The 7,091-nt window shown below is 58.3% G+C and overlaps 1 pseudogene across 1 annotated transcript; it reads left to right on the plus strand.

The window, feature by feature from the left end:
- The first annotated feature begins 616 nt into the window (after positions 1 to 616).
- On the plus strand, positions 617 to 2,470 carry LOC147355836 (immunoglobulin lambda constant 2 pseudogene; annotated as a pseudogene). The gene is made up of 2 exons (XR_015144084.1): positions 617 to 665; positions 1,962 to 2,470. The product of XR_015144084.1 is annotated as an immunoglobulin lambda constant 2 pseudogene (transcript).
- The last annotated feature ends 4,621 nt before the right edge of the window (positions 2,471 to 7,091 follow it).

The following is a 7,091-nucleotide window of genomic DNA, read 5'->3' on the forward strand; positions in this document are numbered from 1 at the left end:
CCCAGATGCACCCAAACATCAGATGAGACCCTGAGGGCTGGCCAGGACACTGTCCAGTCCTCCCAGTAGACGGAGGCCGGACTTGGATTGCAACCAGCCCAAGCCTCACTACAGGTGCCCATTTGAAGCCGGGAGAACCCCGGGGAACTGGGGGTGAGCCCCTGGAGCCCCAGTTAGGGTCAGATGGAAGATGTTCACGGCAAATCCATTCCAGCCCTGTCCGTGGGGGGATGGGGACGCCCCTGCCCTCAGCCTGTACTCTCACCACAGGGTCAGGCTGCTGCCAACTCCACAGAGAAGAGAAGCGGCTTTCTCCTCCGGGGCACTTCGCTCTTGGGTTTGTGAAGGCCCCCGCCCCCCCCCCCACTATTCCATTCCCACCCCTGGCCGCCTGGTGGGAAGACGGGCATCCAACACGCAAACCTGCTTAGGGAACCTGCCTTCCAAGGCTCCTGCTGCTTAGCACGGGGTTCCCTGTCCTGTCATCTGCTGTGGGGGAGGCTGATGAAGCCCCTATGTGAGCAGACGCCAGCCCGGGGTGGTGACCCACGTTCTCCAGCACAGCTGCAGGTGGGGGCTGCGGCGGGCCTCCCAGGAGGGGTTTTTGTGCCAGCCTATGTCACTGTGTCCTATTTTCATTGGCAGGACCAGGCTGACTGTCCTGGGTGAGTCTCCCTCCTCCTTTCTCTCCCTCTTCTTTCCCCCAGGTTTGGACACTTTTCTGTCACTTTGCTCTTTTCTGTGCCCAGTGTCAACCTGTGGTCAACCCTTCAACCAGGACCCACCTCTGGGGCCCTGACCTCTTCCCCTCCCCTGACCCCAGACCTCTCCTACTTGTCTGAGGTCCCAACAGAGCCTCCCCTCTGACCCCAGAGGCAGGGGAATGAGCAGGCTGACCTACGGACTTGTCTGTCTGGCTCCCAGACCTCGCTCTCCTCTGTCCCCCCAACCCCCAGTCTGGGCTCTATGCTGACCCAACTTTGTCTCTGAGGGTCACTTGGGGTCCCCATCTCATGGGGAAGCAGGAACTGGACTACAGATGAGGGACCCTAGGGAGACATCAGAGGGACGCAGAACCGTCAGAGCTGGGGACCAGAGTCAGAGGGCCAGGACACTCTGGGACCTTGGGTCTAGGGATCCGGGTCAGGGACTCGGCAGAGGTGGAGGGGCTCCCCAAGCCCTCCATGGGGCGGACCTGCAGATCCTGGGCCAGCCAGGGACCCAGGGAAAGTGCAAGGGGAAGACGGGGGAGGAGAAGGTGCTGAACTCAGAACCGGGGAAAGAGATAGGAGGTCAGGATACAGGGGACGCAGATGCCTGAGTCTGCAGGACACACTCCTCAGAGGCAGGAGTCCCTGAAGAAGCAGAGAGACAGGTACTAGGGTAGGAAATCTCCACCCAAGAAGACTCAGAGAGGAACCTGAACTCAGATCTGCCAATTGGGAGACCGAGGACAGGCAGACAGGCTCCCCCTCGACCAGAACAGAGGCTCCAAGGGACACAGACTTGGAGACCAACGGACGCCTTCGGGCAAAGGCTCAAACAGACATGTCAGCTCAAAATATACCTGGACTGACTCAGGCAACCAGGGAGGCCACATCATCCACTCAGGGGACAGACAGACAGACTGCCAGCCCCAGGTAGACCCCCATCAACCGTCAGACGGGAAGGCAAGGAGAGTGAGGGTCAGATGTCTGTGTGGGAAACCAAGAACCAGGGGGACTCAGGACAGCGCTGGCAGGGGTCCAGGCTCAGGCTTTCCCAGGAAGATGGGGAGGTGCCTGAGAAAACCCCACCCACCTTCCCTGGCTCAGGCCCTCTGGCTCACAGTGGTGCCTGGACTCGGGGTCCTGCTGGGCTCTCAAAGGATCCTGTGTCCCCCCTGTGACACAGACTCAGGGGCTCCCATGACAGGCACCAGACCTCTGATTGTGGTCTTCTTCCCCTCCCCCACTTTGCAGGTCAGCCCAAGTCCGCACCCTCGGTCACCCTGTTCCCGCCCTCCAAGGAGGAGCTCAGCGCCAACAAGGCCACCCTGGTGTGTCTCATCAGCGACTTCTACCCGGGTAGCGTGACCGTGGTCTGGAAGGCAGACGGCAGCACCATCACCCGAAACGTGGAGACCACCCGGGCCTCCAAACAGAGCAACAGCAAGTACGCGGCCAGCAGCTACCTGAGCCTGACGGGCAGCGACTGGAAATCGAAAGGCAGTTACAGCTGCGAGGTCACGCACGAGGGGAGCACCGTGACGAAGACAGTGAAGCCTCAGAGTGTTCTTAGGGCCCTGGGCCCCCACCCCGGAAAGTTCTACCCTCCCACCCTGGTTCCCCCTAGCCCTTCCTCCTGCACACAATCAGCTCTTAATAAAATTTCCTCATTGTCATTCAGAAATGAATGCTCTCTGCTCATTTTTGTTGATACATTTGGTGCCCTGAGCTCAGTTATCTTCAAAGGAAACAAATCCTCTTAGCCTTTGGGAATCAGGAGAGAGGGTGGAAGCTTGGGGGTTTGGGGAGGGATGATTTCACTGTCATCCAGAATCCCCCAGAGAACATTCTGGAACAGGGGATGGGGCCACTGCAGGAGTGGAAGTCTGTCCACCCTCCCCATCAGCCGCAATGCTTCCTCCTCTGTGTGGACCGTGTCCAGCTCTGATGGTCACGGCAACACACTCTGGTTGCCACGGGCCCAGGGCAGTATCTCGGCTCCCTCCACTGGGTGCTCAGCAATCACATCTGGAAGCTGCTCCTGCTCAAGCGGCCCTCTGTCCACTTAGATGATGACCCCCCTGAAGTCATGCGTGTTTTGGCTGAAACCCTACCCTGGTGATTCCCAGTCGTCACAGCCAAGACTCCCCCCGACTCAACCTTTCCAAGGCCACTACCCTCTGCCCCTCCTCCAGGCCTCCCCCTCACATTCTTCAGGGGACCGGCAAGCCCCCAACCCTGGTCACTCATCTCACAGTTCCCCCAGGTCACCCTCCTCCCACTTGCATGTCAGGAGGGTCCCAGCTGACTTCGAGGTCTCTGACCAGCCCAGCTCTGCTCTGCGACCCCTTAGAACTCAGCCCACCACGGAGCCCAGCACCATCTCAGGTCCAAGTGCCCGTTTTGGTTGATGTGTTCCGTGAGCTCAAGCCCAGAATCAGGTTAGGGAGGTCGTGGCATGTTCATCTCTGACCTTGGGTGCTTTCTTAGGAGCTCAGAATGGGAGCTGAGACACGGATAGGCTGTGCTAGGCACTCCCACGGGACCACACGTGAGCACCGTTAGACACACACACACACACACACACACACACACACGGGTCACTGCAAACACGGCCATGTTGGTTGGACGCATCTCTAGGACCAGAGGTGCTTCCAGAATCAGCCATGGCCTCACTCTGCGGAGACCACAGCTCCATCCCCTCCGGGCTGAAAACCGTCTCCTCACCCTCCCACCGGGGTGACCCCCAAAGCTGCTCAAGAGGAGCCCCCACCTCCTCCAGGAGAAGTTCCCTGGGACCCGGTGTGACACCCAGCCGTCCCTCCTGCCCCTCCCCCGCCTGGAGATGGCCGGCGCCCCATTTCCCAGGGGTGAACTCACAGGACGGGAGGGGTCGCTCCCCTCACCCGCCCGGAGGGTCAACCAGCCCCTTTGACCGGGAGGGGGGCGCCCTGGGGCTCCGAGTGCAGCTGCAGGCGGGCCCCCGGGGGTGGCGGGGCTGGCGGCAGGGTTTATGCTCGAGGCTGTGTCACTGTGCGTGTTTGCTCGGTGGAGGGACCCAGCTGGCCATCCGGGGTGAGTCTCCCCTTTCCAGCTTTCCAGAGTCAGGAGTGACAACTGGGTAGATTCTTGTGTTTTTCTTACCCATCTGGGGCTGAGGTCTCCGTCGCCCTAGGCCTGTAACCCTCCCCCTTTTAGCCTGTTCCCTCTGGGCTTCTTCACGTTTCCTTGAGGGAAAGTTTCACTGTCACCCAGCAAAGCCCAGAGAGTATCCAGATGGGGCAGGCAATATGGGACGGCAGGCTAGTCCACCACCAGCCCCCGGGTCCTTTTACCCTGGGCTCCCCGCGGCCTCCGGATAATGTCTGAGCTGCCTCCCTGGATGCTTCACCTTCTGAGACTGTGAGGCAAGAAACCCCCTCCCCAAAAGGGAGGAGACCCGACCCCAGTGCAGATGAACGTGCTGTGTGGGGACCCTGGGAGTAAGTGGGGTCTGGCGGGGACCGTGATCACTGCAGACTGATGCCCCAGGCGGGGTGAGAGGTCATGGCCGCCGACGCCAGCAGCTGCAGGGAGCACAGGCCGGGGGCAAGTCATGCAGACAGGACAGGACATGTGACCCTGAAGAGTCAGAGTGACACGTGGGGGGGGAGCCCGGAGCTCCCGAGATTAGGGCTTGGGTCCTAACGGGATCCAGGAGGGTCCACGGGCCCACCCCAGCCCTCTCCCTGCACCCAATCAACTTGCAATAAAACGTCCTCATTGTCATTCAGAAACCCTGCTCTCTGCTCATGTTTTTCCTTGTCCCGTATTTAATCGTCAACCTCTCCAGGATTCTGGAACTGGGGTGGGGAAACCCAGGCACCAAGGAGGAAAATACCCCTAGGGGAGCAGCTTACAGTGTCGGGGTGGGGGAGCGTCTCTGGGAGACTGGTTGGGACCCACCCCCACCCGCCCTCTCCTCCTCCAGCTCAGGGCCTTGCCCACCCTGCCACCTTCCTGGACTGGTGCCGTCCAGATGAGCCCTCCCTCCCTGCCCTGCTCGAGACCCTCTAGACGGCGACCCCGCCACCGCCACCACTGTGTCATCTCTTTCCTGCCCTGGCCCTGCCCCTGGAACGCCCCCCTCCCTCGCTGCCCAGTTCATCTCCTGCCCACCCCCACGTCTTCCTTGTCACCCCCGAGGCCTGGACCACCCACGGGGGCCAGGCCACTGCAGCACTGTCAGCGTCCTAGGCTCTTAAATCTAGGGTGCGTCTCAGCTCTCCACCCCACGACAGGTTCAGGAGTACAAGAGGCTGGAAGGAAGCCAGGAAGGAAAACGGTTGCATGAAAGACCCACCTGGAGGAGGCTTGAGCCCGAGACAGAGATGAGCTCTGAGCTCCTAAGGAAGGCGGCAAGAGGTACCTCGGAAGCTCCGAGATTCGCAACAAAGCCTTCGCTGGAGGGAAGCTAGTGTCTCTGTGCCGAAGCCAGGCACCTTGTACCGCAGTTAAAAGTGGGGTCATGTTTTACCGGAGACCTCAGCCCTGCCGGGAGCCAGGCTCTGACACACACACACACAGGTGATGGTCCGGCAGCCTCGGGACGGGGCGAAGACCATGAGCTGGCACGGCTGCCCCTGCACAGGGAGCCCACCATGTTCCCGTCTCGGGTTCCATCTGGGGCCGGGCGACGGCTACACAGTAACGGTCCCTGGGTTTGGCCCGTGGGAGGTGCACCTCCTGCCTCTGCACCCAGGGTGGACCCTTGGAACAAAAACCCACCACCCTGCACACACAGCACACCTAAGGCCTCTCCCACCCCTGCCTGAGATCCCTTGGGTGTCCCCGGGCCCCCAAGCTGTCCCCCAACTCACCACCCACCTCTGCCAGGTGGGAGCAAAGAGGAGAGGGCTGCTCTCCCAGGCCTGAGGCCCAGGAAGGCGCCTGCCACCTCCCCGGGGCTTGTCCACTGGCCACTTGCTCCCTTCCACTATGACGTCAGGACTCACTCCCTCTGTGAGGCCCCCAGGGTCTGGGGGATCCAGGGGCTCTGACGACAAGGGGTGTGATGGGCCCCAAAGAAGCCTTCCATGCTGGGGCCCTGGGCGGTGCCCCCCTCCCGCTGCACTTGGGGGCTAGAAAGGTAGGCTGCGGTCAGGGCTCGGGGTGTCCCTTGGTGGCTCTGTCCCTTGGCTCTTGCATTAGCGGCTATAATGAGTCACCCAAACACAGGCTTTAAGCAATCAATACACATTTATTCTTACAGGTCAGGGGGCAGAAGTACAAAATGAGTCCTACAGGAGAAGTTCAAGGCATCTCAGGCTGAGCTCCTTCCGGGGGTTTTTTCCAGCCTCTGCTATTTGTTGTACAGTCGCTCAGTCGTGTCCGACTCTTTGCACACCCATGAACTGCAGCAGGACAGGCCCCCCTGTCCTTCACCATCTCCTGGAGTTTGATCAAATTCATGTCCATTGAGTCGGTGATGCCGTCTAACCATCTCATCCTCTGTCGTCCCCTTCTCCTCCTGCCCTCAATCTTTCCCAGCGTCAGGGTCTTTTCCAGTGAGTCAGTTCTTTGTATCAGGTGGCCAAAGTATTGAGCTTCAGCATCAGTCCTTCCAATGAATATCCAGGCTTGATTTCCTTTAGGATTGACTGGCTTGATCTCCTTGCTGTCCAATGGACTCTCAAGAGTCTTCTCCAACACCACAACTTGACAGCATCAATTCTTTGGCTCTCAGCCTTCTTTGTGGTCCAGCTCTCACATCCATACATGACTACTGGAAAAACCATGGCGCTGACTACACTCATCTTTGTCAGCAAAGTGATGTCTCTGCTTTTTAATACACTGTCTAGGTTTGTTACAGCTTTCCTTTCACAGAGCAAGCATCTTTTAATTTCATGGCTGCAGTCACCGGCCACAGTGATTTTGGAGCCCGCCCTAAAAAAAAAAAAAATCTATCACTGCTTCCACTTTTTCCCCTTCTATTTGCCATCAAGTGATGGGACCGGATGCCATGATCTTAGATTTTTGAATGTTAAGCTTTAAGCCAGTTTTTTTTACTCTCCTCGTTCACCCTCATGAAGAGGCTGTTTAGTTCCTCTTCACTTTCTGCCATTAAAGTGGTATCATCTGCATATCTCAGATTATTGATATTTCTCCCAATAATCTTAATTTCAGCTTGTGATTCATTCAACCCAGAATGTCACATAATGTATTCTGCATATAAGTTAAATAAGCAGGGTGACAATATGCAGCCTTGACGGACTCCTTTCCCAATTTGGAGCCAGTCCATTATTCCATGTCTGGTTCTAACTGTTGCTTCTTGACCTGCATACAGGTTTCTCAGAAGGCAGGTAAGATGGCCCGGTACTCCCATCTCTTTAATAAGAATTTTCT

The sequence above is a fragment of the Bos grunniens genome, chromosome 17 (genome assembly GCF_055505025.1).
Source record: "Bos grunniens cultivar Pamir isolate PY7600 chromosome 17, Bosgru_T2T1.0, whole genome shotgun sequence".
NCBI classification, from domain to species: Eukaryota; Metazoa; Chordata; class Mammalia; order Artiodactyla; family Bovidae; genus Bos; species Bos grunniens.